Consider the following 15,625-nt stretch of genomic DNA (forward strand, 5'->3'; position numbering starts at 1 on the left):
AGTTATATTAGAACACCCAAACCTGATGAAAAAATCAAAGTAGAACCTAGTGTTGCTATGGTTAAGGATCTCTTCGAAGAAAATATAGACGGGCATGTTATTTACTTCTATGAAGAAGCTGCTAGAATTGTCAAACCTGATAAAAAGGATAAACATGGACTTGTTGTTGGCATGCCTGTTGTCTCAGTTAAAATAGGAGATCATTGTTATCATGGTTTATGTGACATGGGCGCTAGCATGAGTGCTATTCCTTATTCCTTATATCAAGAAATTATGAATGACATAGCACCCACAGAGATAGAAGACATAGATGCTACTATTAAACATGCTAATAGAGACACTATATCACCAATTGGGATTGTTAGAGATGTTGAAGTATTGTGTGGGAAAATAAAATACCCTACCGATTTTCTTGTTCTTGGTTCCCCACTAGATGACTTGTGTCCCATTATCTTTGGTAGACCTTTCTTCAACACCATTAATGCTAAGATAGATTATGAGAAACAAACTGTCGGTGTTAGTTTTGGTGATGAGTCTCATAAGTTTAATTTTTCCAAGTTTCATAGAAAGCTTCATGAAAAAGAATTTCCTAGTAAGGATGAAATAATTGGTCTTGCTTCTTTTGTTGTGCCTCCTACTGATCCACTAGAACAATATTTGCCAGACCATGAAAATGATCTACATATGCATGAAAGAAATGAAATAGATAAGATTTTCTTTGAACAACGTCCTCTGCTTAAACACAATTTGCCTATTGAAACTCTATGAGCTCCTCCTCCACCTAAAAGTGATCCTGTGTTTGAACTAAAACAATTACCAGACACTTTGAAATATTCTTATCTGGATGAAAAGAAGATATATCCTGTTATTATTAGTGCTAACCTTTCAGAACATGAAGAAGAAAGATTATTGAAAGTTCTAAGGAAGCACCGAGCTGATATTGGATATAATCTTGATGATTTAAAGGGCATTAGTCCCACTCTAAGTTAGCAAAAAATTAATCTGGAACTTGATGCTAAACCCGTTGTTGATCACCAACGTCGGTTAAATCCGAAGATGAAAGAAGTGGTAAGAACGGAAATATTAAAAATTCCGGAAGCAGGTATAATCTATCCTATAGCTGATAGTAGATGGCTAAGTCATGTTCATTGTGACCCTAAGAAAGGAGGTATTACTGTTGTTCCTAATGATAAGAATGAACTTATTCCACAAAGAATTGTTACAGGTTATAGAATGGTAACTGATTTTAGAAAATTAAACAAAGCAACTAGAAAAGATCATTAACCTCTGCCTTTTATTGATCAAATGCTAGAGAGATTATCTAAGCACACACAATTTTGCTTTCTTGATGGATATTCTGGCTTTTCACAAATACGTGTTTCTCAACCTGATCAAGAAAAGACCACCTTCACTTGTCCCTTTGGAAATCATGCTTATAGACATATGCCTTTTGGTTTATGCAATGCACCTGCTACCTTTCAAAGATGTATGACCGCTATATTCTCTGACTTTTATGAAAAGATTGTTGAGGTTTTCATGGATGACTACTCTGTTTTTGGGAAGTCTTTTGATGGTTGTTTAAGCAATCTTGATCGAGTTTTGCAGAGATGTGAACAAACAAATCTTGTCTTGAATTGGGAGAAGTGCCACTTTATGGTTAATGAATGTATTGTCTTGGGTCATAAAATTTCTGAAAGAGATATTGAAGTGGACAAAGCTAAGGTTGATGCAATTGATAAAATGCCATGTCCTAAAGACATCAAAGGTATTCGTAGTTTCCTAGGTCATGCTGGTTTCTATAGGAGATTTATCAAAGTCTTTTCTAAAATTTCTAGGCCTCTTACAAACCTTTTGCAAAAGGATGTTCCTTTTGTTTTTTATGATGACTGTTTAGAAGCCTTCGAAACACTCAAGAAAGCCTTAATTTCTGCACCTATTGTTCAACCACCTGATTGGAACTTGCCTTTTGAAATTATGTGTGATGCTAGTGATTATGTTGTTGGTGATGTTCTAGGACAAAGAGTTGATAAGAAACTAAATGTTATTCATTATGCTAGTAAAACTGTAGACAATGCTCAACGAAATTATGCTACTACTGAAAAAGAATTTCTTGCAATGGTGTTTGCTTGTGATAAATTTAGATCTTACATTGTTGATTCAAAAGTAATTGTTCACACCGACCATGCTGCTATTAAATATCTTATGGAAAAGAAAGATGCTAAACCTAGACTTATTCGATGGGTTCTCTTGCTACAAGAATTTGATTTAAATATTTTTGATAGAAAAGGAGCTGAGAACCCCTGTCGGTGTCAAAACCGGCGGATCTCGGGTAGGGGGTCCCGAACTGTGCGTCTAGGCCGGATGGTAACATGAGGCAAGGGACACGAAGTTTTACCCAGGTTCGGGCCCTCTCGATGGAGGTAAAACCCTACGTCCTGCTTGATTAATATTGATGATATGGGTAGTACAAGAGTAGATCTAGCACGAGATCGGAGAGGCTAAACCCTAGAAGCTAGCCTATGGTATGATTGTTGTTGTGTATGTTGTCCTACGGACTAAAACCCTCCGGTTTATATAGACACCGGAGAGGGTTAGGGTTACACAAAGTCGGTTACAATGCTAGGAGATCTGCATATCTGTATTGCCAAGCTTGCCTTCCACGCCAAGGAAAGTCCCTTCCAGACACGGGACGAAGTCTTCAATCTTGTATCTTCATAGTCCAGGAGTCCGACTGAAGGTATAGTCCGGCCATCCGGACACCCCCTAATCCAGGACTCCCTCAGTAGCCCCTGAACTAGGCTTCAATGACGACGAGTCCGGCGCGCAGATTGTCTTCGGCATTGCAAGGCGGGTTCCTCCTCCAAGTACTTCATAGAAGATTTTGAACACAAAGATAGTGTCCGGCTCTGCAAAATAAGTTTCCACATATTTCCATAGAGAGAATAATATTTACACCAATCTAATCTGCTGACGTATTCCATAGCGTGACACACCATGACCAAGCCTTTATCCGAGTCATTTCATTATCCCACCCCAGCGCGTCATGCGAGGCAGTTTCCTTGGCACGTCTTGTTAAATCAGAGATCATGTCCCCTTATTCCGGGATTCTCATCAATACGGGCGTGGGTAACCCAACCGCGCCATTGATTACGGCGCTTGGTGATAAGCGAGTTTTACCAGGATGGTGGGGACACGTAGTTGCGTCTACCCATATAAGGGGATAAGGATCCACCTTTTCACCTACGCCTTCTTCCTCCCTTGCTTATCCATTCTCGCGCACTCGAGCTCCAGCGCCCAAGTCCGCACTCCCCACCTCAACCTTCTCCAACCATGTCCGGAGCGGGAGGCAAGTGGATGGTCTCCTCCGTCACGGAGGGACACATCAAAAAACTGAGGAAGGCCGGATACTTGTCTAACGACATTGCGTACCGGCTTCCCGAAAAGGGGCAGCTCATCCCCACCCCCAGGCCCCATGAGAGGGTGGTGTTCCTCCCCCATTTCCTCCGCGGACTGGGCTTCCCTCTTCACCCATTTGTCCGGGGGCTCATGTTCTACTATGGCCTGAATTTCCACGATCTGGCCCCGAACTTTGTCCTCAACATCTCGGCGTTTATCGTCGTGTGCGAGGCTTTCCTCCGCATCCGCCCCCATTTCGGCCTATGGCTCAAGACTTTCAATGTCAAGACGAAGGTGGTGCGTGGCAACCAGGCGGAGTGCGGAGGCGCCATGGTGGGCAAGATGGCCAACGTCTTATGGCTCGAGGGCTCCTTTATGGAGACCCTGAAGGGGGGGCAATCGGGGTGGTTTTACATCACCGAGCCGCGCGACCCCGAATGGGTCGCACCCCCCGAGTTTCGATCCGGACCCCCTACGCGGCTCACCTCCTGGAAGGAGACGGGCCTGTCGTGGGGTAAAAAAGGAGAGCTGACCGGACTCCAAACATGCGTCCAAACCCTGGTGGACAAGAAGCTCAAACTTGTCAACGTAGTCTAGGTTATGCTCATCCGCCTGATCCTCCCGTGTCAACAACGGGCTTTCAACCTGTGGGAGTTTGACCCGGCGCGGCACCAAACTCTGAGCAGGCTCTTCGACACGACATACGAAGATGCCTGGAAGGTGCTTTTCAAGGGCGACGAGACCCCCGCATCCGCTACCGAGGATCGTGGATTCAGTATGCAGTGTCACGCTCATGCGGTAAGCTGTTTTTTCCTTTTACAGGGTATCAGTTTTTCATAGTTTGACTCCATGCGGGATCTAAGCTCCCTTACCTTTGACAGGATTGGCAGGTGATGCCCGGACAGATCAACTGTCCGGCTCCTTTGCCCGAAGGCCCAACAGACGCTCGCTTGGCGAAGCTGCTGGTTCCGGCACCCTATGTGGTGCCGGAGAAGAAGGCCGCGAAAAAGGCCACGGGGACTCAAAAGAGTGCCCGGCGCCAGGAGGTGTCGGATCCATCATCTGACGGTTCCAAGGCGCATTCCTCCCGTGAAGACATGGAGGAAGAAGAAGAGACCTCTCCCCCTCCAATGGGAGGAGAGAAGAAAAGGAAGACCGCCCTCTCTGGGGAGGCCGGAGGGTCCAAGAAGGGGAAAACCCCTCCTCTGGACTACTCCACCGATGCCGACGACGGAGGAGAGGAGTGGCCGCCCAGGGCCAAGCCCCTGGCAAAATCGTAAGTATCCGGATACCAGAGTAATTCATAGTATTCGTTTATTGCACAGCTTTCCCTTATGTCGAATATGTTTATGCAGCCCACCCAAAGACCGGCTCGACGCGTCGTCGAGTGGCTCACTGGACTCGTTGGATGTGAACTCGCTTCCGACGGCTTCCTCCCCCCACCCTACGGACGACACCGAAGTGTTGTCCCAACAGGTTCCAAGCCGGGAGGAGGTGGTCCTGGAGGCGCCGCAAGGCGACCTCCCGGACTCCAGGAGTAAAGGGGATGAAACCCCCCAGGGCTCCAAGTCCAGCTATAGGCCGGACACCACTCCGGAACCTTCAAAGGTTCCAGAGTCCGGCAGGGGACCTCCTTCCAAGAGGAGCAAGCCCACCGTGCCGGTGACCCCTGTCCAACCGGAGGCACCGGACAATCTGTTGGAGGCGCTCCAAGGCGCCTCCATCGACGAGAGCACCGCACCATTATGAGTGCGGTGGTCCAGAAGGTTCGGTCCGCCAAGAGCGGACTGACTGAAGCTTGTACTAGCCTTTTAACAGGCTTTGAGGTAAGTAAAGAATGTGTAAATAATATTACCGCATAGACAGTAGCCCCTGATGCTCTGTTTGGTGTTCGGGAAGAAAAGCCGAATAGAGGATCAAATAAATTCGCAGGAGTCTAACAAAAATGAGTCAATATGCGTATGCAGGCTTCTCTGCTTGCATCCGCCGCACTGACTGCGGAAGTGGACACGCTAAAGCAGAACCTTGAGCGGTCCGAGCAAGAGCTCGGGTGTGCCAAGAAGCAGCTCGAGGACAATGAAGGTAAGAAATACCTTGTTTAAATATATATAAAAAGGTGCAATTGCAAAAAATGACAGGATTATCATGGCTATTGTAGGGGCCACGTCTGAGGTGGCGACCCTTAAGCAAGCGCTGGTCGAGGCCGAGAAGAGGGCGGCCACGGAGCGCACCGAGCGGGAGAGGTACAAGGCCCAGGTTGGCAAGGTGCAGCAAGAGCTCCGGGTTCTCATGAAAAAACATGAGAGTTTGGAGCTTGACTCAAAGACGCGAGCGTCCGAGCTCGCGGCGGCTATTGAAAATGCCAAGTCTGCCAAGGTCGAATCCCAGAAGACCCTCCAGGAGTTGGATGAGGTGAAGAACATAGCGGCGGGTAAGGCATTCTTTATGCAAAGCAAACACATAAACGTGAGTTACTTGTTACTTACCCGAATCCGGAGCTCTCCAGGAGCGTTCGCAGATCTTCCCCGGAGTGTGTCCGATGCCGCCGCATTCTATCGAGCCGAGGAGGGAAGCTCGACAGAGAAGGTGTTCTGGTCTCAGTATGCTGAGGCCGGACACCCCGTGCCCCTGAGCGACCAGCTGAAGCAACTGGTCGAGCTCCACAAGGCGGCCGAACAGGCCATGAAGGGCCTCATAGTTCGGCTGTGGCCTGGAGAGGCTCTGCCTGGGGGCTATTTCGGGCTGGTGCGGCAGCTGGTGGAGGCCTGTCCAAGGCTTGAAGTCATCAAGCGCTCAGTCTGCATTGAAGGTGCCCGTAGGGCCCTTGCCCCTGCTAGAGTGCACCGGGGCAAGCTGGATGCTGAGAAGCTTGTGAAGGACGGGCCACCACCGGGGAAAGAGCATCGCAAGCCCGAGAATTATTATAAGGATGTTCTGAAGGGTGCCTGCCTTGTGGCGGATGAATGTTCTAGGGATGTAATTTTTGAGTGAAACTTGCTCGTTTTGTCCTGTGCGCTAAAAACTTGTTCATATGCGCTAAGCAATACTGTTGGAATTTAAAATATTACCTTCTATGCGGCTGTTTATCAATTCTGAGAGATGGCAAGTCGTCGGCTTCTGCCCCCGTGCCGCTAGTGCTGGGGTGTTCGGGGATAAACCTGAGCGCTCTTTTTCCCATGTTTGGGTCCTTCGAGGGAGGCGCTCAGCCCAACGAACAAGGCAATCAGACTATAATGCGTGAACACTCTCACTTAGCCATAGAATTCTATAATTTTAAATTTTGGCGAAGCCCCTGATATTCGGAAGATCGAGTTCGGGGCGCTATCCACGCCTTGGCCGGACAGAGCCGGCTCCTCACTCTAAGCGACATAAGTCGTTAGGGACTCGAAAAAACCTCTCGAACAGTGACCAGCTCTCGCTTCATCATGACAGTCAGTTTTAGCTTTCTCCACTGAGGTGCTCGACCCAGCTCAACTGGGGCACAATCGCAGTGGTTCTCCTAGTGCTACCTTAGCCAATATAGCGGAACGTAAGGCACCAAAACATAGGAGCTGGGTAAACCCAACTATTGACCCAAGACATGATTCGGAGCCGATGCATATAATGCTATAAGTTCGGGGTGCCGCACTTGTTAAAGTGTTCGAACTTCTCACACCATATTGAGGGGTACTAAAGCCCCTGGCGTATTTAGGCCGTACCAAAGTGTACGGGTGCAATATGTCGTTAAGGAACACACACACACACACATATATATATATATATATATATATATATATAAAGAGTAATGCAAAAATAGACAAAAGCTATGCACTGTTTATTAAAGAGGGCTGCGATCAAAGTAGAACGATACAAATAATGCGATAAGCAAAAGGTTGGACTATGTAACATGTCCATTCCAGGGGCAAGCTGCGGAATAGTATGCGAAACAGGTATACTTCTCGTGATAGAGACCACCTGGGAGTTCCGTAATGCGGCGCAGCTTGTCTGCTTACCTGGTTCTTACATCGTTTGTGCGGCAATTGAACTTCTGAACAGGCCTTCCGAAGTGTGGAGTCCTGAAAGTAAGAGAAAATTAAAAAATCGGCAGCCCCTGGTGCGGTTTAAGCCGTGTTTCGGGCGTGCCGTGATGGTGCCCCTTCCCATGGTATTTCTAGAGCGTAGTTATGTACGCGAAGTACTGGTGTCGTATTTTTGCGAGGGCTAGGGTTGGGGCCGCATTGCTACGCCTGGTCGGATTGTGCCAGGAGGTCTTGTTGTAGGTTACTCCGGGCGCGCTTGACGGTGTCCAGTCGTTTAGTGGCCGAACTGGAGAACTGCCTGGAGAGGCTGCTTTGTACTTCCGCTGCAAGGGCCGCCGTGTGCTCCTCCGTTCGGAGGGAGCGTTCGGTGTTTTCACTGACCGTAATTACTCCTCAAGGGCCTGGCATCTTGAGTTTAAGGTATGCGTAGTGCGGTACCGCATTGAACTTGGCGAATGCGGTTCGCCCGAGCAGTGCGTGATAGCCACTGCGGAATGGGACTACGTCGAAGATTAACTCCTCGCTTCGGAAATTATCCGGAGATCCGAAGACCACTTCAAGTGTGACTGAGCCTGTATAGTTGGCCTCTACACCTGGTATTACGCCTTTAAAGGTCATTTTGGTGGGCTTAATCCATGAGGGATCTATGCCCATTTTCCGCACTTTATCCTGGTAAAGCAGGTTCAGGCTACTGCCGCCGTCCATAAGGACTCTAGTCAGATGAAATCCGTCAATAATTGGGTCTAGAACCAATGCGGCGAATCCGCCATGACAGATGCTAGTGGGATGGTCCCTTCGATAAAAGGTGATCGGGCAGGAGGACCATGGGTTGAACTTTGGGGCGACTGGCTCTACCGCGCATACATCCCTTAGCGCGCGCTTCCGCTCCCTTTTGGGGACGTGGGTTGCGTATATCATGTTCACCGTCCGCACTTGTGGGGGAAAACCCTTCTGTCCACTGTTGTTCGGCGGCCGGGGCTCCTCGTCGTCATCGCTATGCAGCCCCTTGTCTTCAATTTTGGTGTTTAACTTGCCTGCCTGCTTGAACACCCAACAATCCCCGTTGGTGTGATTGGCCAGCTTTTGGGGGGTGCCATGTATCTGGCACAAGCGGTTGAGTATTCGGTCCAAACTAGACGACCCCCTAGGATTCCCTTTGAATGCCTTTTTCCGTTGACCGGATTTAGAGCCTCTGAATCTGGCATTATCTGCCGTATCCTCAGCATTGTCGCCGTTAATGCGGCGCTTCTGCTTAATGCGACGTGACCTGCCACTACCGTCCCTGGTATCCGAATTACCAGGGTTCTTGGTCATATTGTTGCTACGAGCAAGCCAGCTGTCTTCTCCCGTGCAAAAGTGGGTCATTAGTGTCGTGAGTGCTGCCATAGACTTCGGCTTTTCCTGTCCAAGGTGCCGGGCAAGCCACTCGTCACGGATATTGTGCTTGAAGGCTGCTAGGGCCTCAGCGTCCGGACAGTCGACTATTTGATTTTTCTTTGTTAGGAACCGTGTCCAGAATTGCCTGGCCGATTTCTCTGGCTGCTGAATTACGTGACTTAGGTCATCGGCGTCTGGGGGTCACACATAAGTGCCCTGGAAATTGTCGAGGAATGCGGCTTCCAGGTCCTCCCAACAACTAATTGATCCTGTTGGCAAGCTGTTAAGCCAATGCCGAGCTGGTCCTTTAAGCTTGAGTGGGAGGTATTTTATGGCATGGAAATCATCGCCGCGGGCCATGTGGATATGAAAGAGATAATCCTCGATCCATACCGCAGGATCTGTTGTGCCATCATATGATTCGATATTTACGGGTTTGAAACCCTCGGGGATTTGATGATCCATTATTTCATCTGTGAAGCATAGTGGGTGTGCGGCGCCTCTGTACTGGGCTATATCACGACGTAGCTCCAATGAGCTTTGTCTACTATGTTCGGCCCTGCCGAATTTGTGGCCGGGGTGATGGATACTGTCTTGAGCCGTGGGGCACCCACGCGATCCATAGATCGATCTTGTTTGCCTTGCCTTGTCCTCCAACATATCTCGTAAGTCCGGCGCATATTCCCGTGCCTTGGTACGGGGTGCGGCTTGAGTGGAGGGCCGAGAGGCCTCTATGTCGCGGCCACAAGGTGGCCGGTCGGCCGCATCAAGTGCTTCCTCCTCTAATCGGGGTAGCAACCTGCGCTTTGGGTAGCTCTTGGAGGGGCGTTCGAGTTTATGCTCTTCGGCCGCAAGGACTTCAATCCATCTGTCGACTAGCAAATCTTGATCAGCTCTAAGCTGTTGCTGTTTTTTCTTGAGGCTTCTTGCCGTGGCCATAAGCCTGCGTTGAAAACGCTCTTGCTCGATGGGATCCTCTGGCACGACGAATTCGTCGTCGTTGAGGCTTGCCTCGTCTTCGGAGGGAGGCATGTAGTTATCGTCCTCGACCTCTCTGTCTGCCGCTCTCTCATGAGGGCTGGTTTCTCCATCGTCCTGTGCTAAATCTTGCTGGAGGGGGTTTTCTTCGGCACTTTCTGGAGTTTATTATCTCCCGTGCTGGAATCACCGTATTTGTTTTGGCAGGATTTTGAGCGGCGCCGCTGACGCCGGCGCTTAGGCTGTTTCTTGGAGGGGTCATCCTCCGCTGTTCCATCGCCATCTCCTTCTTTTGGGGTGTCCACCATGTATATGTCATATGACGAGGTGGCTTTCCAGGGCCTGATAGGCACTGGTTCTTCATCGTCTCCTGCATCGGCGTCCATACCGTCGATGTCTTCGGAGTCGAAGTCAAGCATGTCGGTTAAATCGTCGACAATGGCTACAAAGTGGGTGGTGGGTGGGCTTTGAATTTCTTCATCATCCGTACCCCAACCTTGCTGACCGTAGTCTGGCCAGGGCTCTCCTGATAAAGAGAGAGACTTCAGTGTCTTCAGAATATCGCCAAAAGGCGAGTGCTGAAAGATGTCCACGACAGTAAACTCCATGATTGGCGCCCAATCGGATTCGATTGGCAGGGGCGCGGAGGGTTCGGAGTCCGGAGAGGAGTCCGGCTCCTTGGAGTCACGAGTCTCGTAGAGTGTGGGGCTGGTGTTCGGCTCGATCGCCGTTGGGATCGCAGCCCCCGAGGCAGTGTCCAACCACCCATCCTCGATCGACACAGTTGGCTCTGAATTAAGGGTCGAAGCCGATGCAGGTGCGGCCTCCAGGGCATTGTTTGGCGGCAGAGCTAGATCATGCTCGTCGGGACAGTGCGACGCACTCGGCAGTGGCTCGAATCCGTCGAAGATCAAGTCCCCGTGGATGTCAGCCGTGTAGTTTAAACTTCCAAATCTGACCTGACGGCCAGGGGCGTAGCTTTCGATCTGCTCCAGATGGCCAAGTGAATTGGCCCGTAGTGCGAAGCCGCCGAAGACGAAGATCTGTCCGGGGAGGAAGGTCTCACCCTGGACTGCATCGCCATTGATGATCGTAGGAGCCATCAAGCCTGATGGCGACGACACAGAGGAACTCTCAATGAAAGCACCATTGTCGGTGTCAAAACCGGCGGATCTCGGGTAGGGGGTCCCGAACTGTGCGTCTAGGCCGGATGGTAACAGGAGGCAAGGGACACGAAGTTTTACCCAGGTTTGGGCCCTCTCGATGGAGGTAAAACCCTACGTCCTGCTTGATTAATATTGATGATATGGGTAGTACAAGAGTAGATCTAGCACGAGATCGGATAGGCTAAACCCTAGGAGCTAGCCTATGGTATGATTGTTGTTGTGTATGTTGTCCTACGGACTAAAACCCTCCGGTTTATATAGACACCGGAGAGGGTTAGGGATACACAAAGTCGGTTACAATGGTAGGAGATCTGCATATCCGTATCGCCAAGCTTGCCTTCCACGCCAAGGAAAGTCCCTTCCGGACACGGGACGAAGTCTTCAATCTTGTATCTTCATAGTCCAGGAGTCCGGCTGAAGGTATAGTCCGGCCATCCGGACACCCCCTAATCCAGGACTCCCTCAACCCCGTAGCTGATAATTTGTCTAGGCTTGAAAATGTGCTTGATGTCCCACTACCTATTGATGATAGTTTTCCCGATGAGCAGTTAGCTGCAATAAATGTTTCTCATAACACCCCTTGGTATGCTGACTATGCTAATTACATTGTTGCTAAATATTTACCACCTAGCTTTACATACCAACAAAAGAAAAATTCTTCTATGATTTAAGACATTACTTTTGGGATGACCCACATATCTATAAAGAAGGAGTAGATGGTATTATTAGACGTTGTGTACCTGAGCATGAACAGAGACAAATCCTACAGAAATGTCACTCCGAAGCATATGGAGGACATCATGCTGAAGATAGAACTGCTCAAAAGGTATTGCAATCTGGATTTTATTGGCCTACTCTCTTCAAGGACGCCCGTAAGTTCGTCTTATCTTGTGATGAATGCCAAAGAATAGGCAATATCGGCAAGCCTCAAGAAATGCCTATGAATTATTCAGTTGTTGTTGAACCATTTGATGTTTGGGGATTTGATTACATGGGATCTTTTCCTTCCTCTAATGGGTGTACACATATTTTGGTTGTTGTTGATTATGTTACTAAGGCCTCTTTTGGTTCATAGGATAGGATTATCATAGGAATAGGAATCTTATAGGAAATGAGATGACATGTATCTCAAATCCTATGAGTAGGAATAGGAAACAAGATTTCATTTGGTTGACACCAAAGGAATTTTTCCATTGAGTCTAGGCTCTTTTTTATTTTCCTATGAAATGTGGAGGATAGGAACCAATCCTATGTAGGAATAGGAATCCATTCCTATGAACCAAGTGGCTCTAAAGGAAAAATCCTATAAGAATCCTATCCTCTAGAATTCCTACGAAATTCCTCTAAACCAAAGGAGGCCTAAGTGGGTAGAAGCTATTCCAACTAGTAGTGTTGATCACAATACCTCCATTAAAATGCTTAAGGAAGTTATTTTCCCAAGGTTTGGAGTCCCTAGATATTTAATGACTGACGGTGGTTCACACTTTATTCATGGTGCTTTCCGTAAAATGCTTGCTGAGTATGATGTTAACCATAGAATTGCATCACCTAATCATCCTCAGTACAGTGGTCAAGTTGAACTGTAGTGACCAGACCTCAAACGGTCCAATCTCTGTGCTTAGGTGTCATCCCTGGATCAGTAATGCTGACACCACACAGTACTTGAAGGATTTATAACAGACTAGCAATCACACACTTATTACATCAAGTGTCTCAAAAGAGAACTTAGTACAATAAATATGGCTTAAGGCCATCTAATAATGATAACAACGGAAGGCTTGGAAGATAAGTGAGTCCATCAACTCCAACGACATTACTGAGTATAGAACCACGACCTAAAAGGCACCTTACTCGTCGTCTGAAAAGTCTGCAACATGAACGTTGCAGCCCGAAACGGGTCAGCACATGGAATATGCTGGCAATGTAACACATAGAGAATGATAGAAGAATAAAACTATACTACATGCATATTTGGCTGGTGGAAAGCTCTATGGTTACAGTTTTGCGTAAAGCCAATTTTTCCCTACTGCAAAGGAATAAATTTTATTTAACTATCATGGTAGTTGTTAAACATTGAGAATGGTTGACATCATTCTCAATCCCAATTAAGCATCATCATTAAAAACCCAACAAAATTAATTAGAGTAACATGATGAGATTCACATGATAATCCAGGTACTAGATACTCAAGACGTCCATAACTGGGGACACGGCTAATCATGATTAGTTTATACACTCTGCAGAGGTTTGCGCACTTTTCCCCACAAGACTCGATATCCTCCATTGGATTTCTCGCACTACAGGGTGTTTGAGAAACGGATGACCGAGACATAGTCTTTCAGAAGCGCTAGCACCTTACGATCGGGTAGACCGTACCACCTACATCCCCTACATCTGCTAGTCTACCACTGTAAGAGTTCGCACGACTTAGTCAACTATGCTAGAGCCCATAGTAGCTTGTGGCTGCACACAGAAGTTTCTAGCATGAATAATCTCATGATCCCTTTGAGCCTGGGTGGCGGTCCAAAGAAAAACAGGCAATCGCTGGAATACCCAGGTGCCTCAATCCACCTAGATGTGTATTTAAGTTGCCACCTTAGATACACCATTAAATTATCAATCTCACATCTGTCATGGATTTCACTCACCCAATCCACGTCTATTGGGATAGCATGGCATAACAAGCAAACGTAGAAGTAACTCCCAAAGGTTTGATAATAACAGGTAATAGGTACTACCTCATCTACTTCCCAAACCCACAATTTAATTAGATCCTAAATCAATTCAATGTGTGAGGATTGATCTAATGCAATACAACTGGGTAATAGGATGGTATGATCAAAGTGTTACTTGCCTTGCTGATGATCCGTGAAACCTAGCGATTCGAAGTAGCAAGCGGCGCACTCCGGGTACTCTATCGCAAACAAACAAGCATACAATAATTACTCGACTAATGCACAGGTAAAACTCGAATAAAAGATCTAACTAGATGGTTCAACTTAAGAACTCTGGTTGGCAAAAAGAACCAAATCGAACGAAGCAACGAAAGACAAACGGCAAAAGAAAAAAGCTTCATTTACTAATATGAATCTAGGGCAATTTTTACTGAGGCAAAAACTTGTTTGAGTTGGTTAAACGGAAAGAGGGTTTCGAGACGAAACTCCAGGCGCTTGAATCGCCTGATTCCGACAAACGAGCGAAAAGTTAAAATAAAACGAACATCGGATCAGAAATCGCGATCAGAAAATTGCGGATTTAATCTGAGAAAAAGAAAAACGACAAACAGAATAACGAACGAACGTTCGTTTTCTGGTACTAAATGATGAACGCGTTTGTTAAAACGAACGGACGAGCGAACGCTCGCTAAATAAATAAACCGGAGAAAAACCGATCTATTAAAAAAATGAAAACTCAGGTTTTCTAAAAAAACCGAAACGGCTTCTCTCAAAAAACCGGGGCGGCGCCTACCTCGGCTCGGGGCTCCGGCAAGGCTCCGGCGGGGCTCCGGCGGCGGAGGGTGGTGCGGGGCGGCGGGGCGGTGGCTGCGGGCGGCGGCAGGGGCGGCAAGCGGCGCGGGGCGGCGGCTGCGGCGTGCGGCGGCGGCGGCAGGTGGCTGCGGCGGCGCGGATGGCGTGGGGAGGCGGCGGCGGTGTGGGGCAGCTCCAGGGGGGTCCGGCGGGGTTTATAAAGGGGGGGAAGGCGGCGACTTGGGGAAGGGGGCGGCCTCGGGAGGCGGGTCCTCCCCGGACTCGGCAACGGCGGCGGTCGGGACTCCTGTCCCGACCCGGGCGGGAGGCGGCGGCGGCTGGCTAGGCCCTTGGCCCAGTCGGGCGCGGGGTCTCTTTTTTTTAAACAATTTCACTGCGACTAAAAAAAATTCTAGAAAAATAAATAAAATTCTAAAAATGCCAAAACAAATTTTCCCCGTCTAAATAAAATATTTAGAACAGGATGAACATTTTTTGGCCCTAAATGCAATTTTTGAAAACGTGCATTTTTTCCTAAATTCAAATAAAATAGCAATAAGACCAAAATAAAATCTTAATTGATTTTTTGTTAAATCCCCAATATTTCTTTATTTTGGGAAAGTCATTCTCATAATTTTTATAATAGAAATAATTGAAGATAAAATAAATAAAATCAAATGATCCAATTTTCAAAATTTGAGACAACTCAAATATGAAAATAACGAAATCCCCAACTCTCTCCGAGGGTCCTTGAGTTGCGTGAAATTTCTAGGATCAACCAAAATGCAATAAATATGATATGCAATAATGATCTATTGTATAACATTCCAAATTTGAAAATTTGGGATGTTACAAACCTACCCCCCTTAAGATGAATCTCGCCCTCGAGATTCGGGTTGGCTAGAAAATAGGTGAGGGTGGTCCTTCAACATATCTTCCTCTCGTTCCCAGGTGGCTTCATCCTCCGTGTGGTGGCTCCACTGAACTTTGCAAAACATGATAACCTTGCTGCGGGTGACTCGGCTGGCATACTCAAGAATCTTGACTGGTTTCTCTTCATAGGTCAAATCACTGTCCAACTGAATCGCTTCCAGCGACACTGTATCTCTTAGCGGTATATCAGCCATCTCTGCGTGGCACTTCTTCAACTGGGAAACATGGAACACGTCGTGAACTCCTGACAATCCTTCGGGCAATTCCAACTTGTAGGCTACTTCTCCCA

This window comes from Triticum urartu, chromosome 5 (genome assembly GCF_003073215.2).
Source record: "Triticum urartu cultivar G1812 chromosome 5, Tu2.1, whole genome shotgun sequence".
NCBI lineage: Eukaryota > Viridiplantae > Streptophyta > Magnoliopsida > Poales > Poaceae > Triticum > Triticum urartu.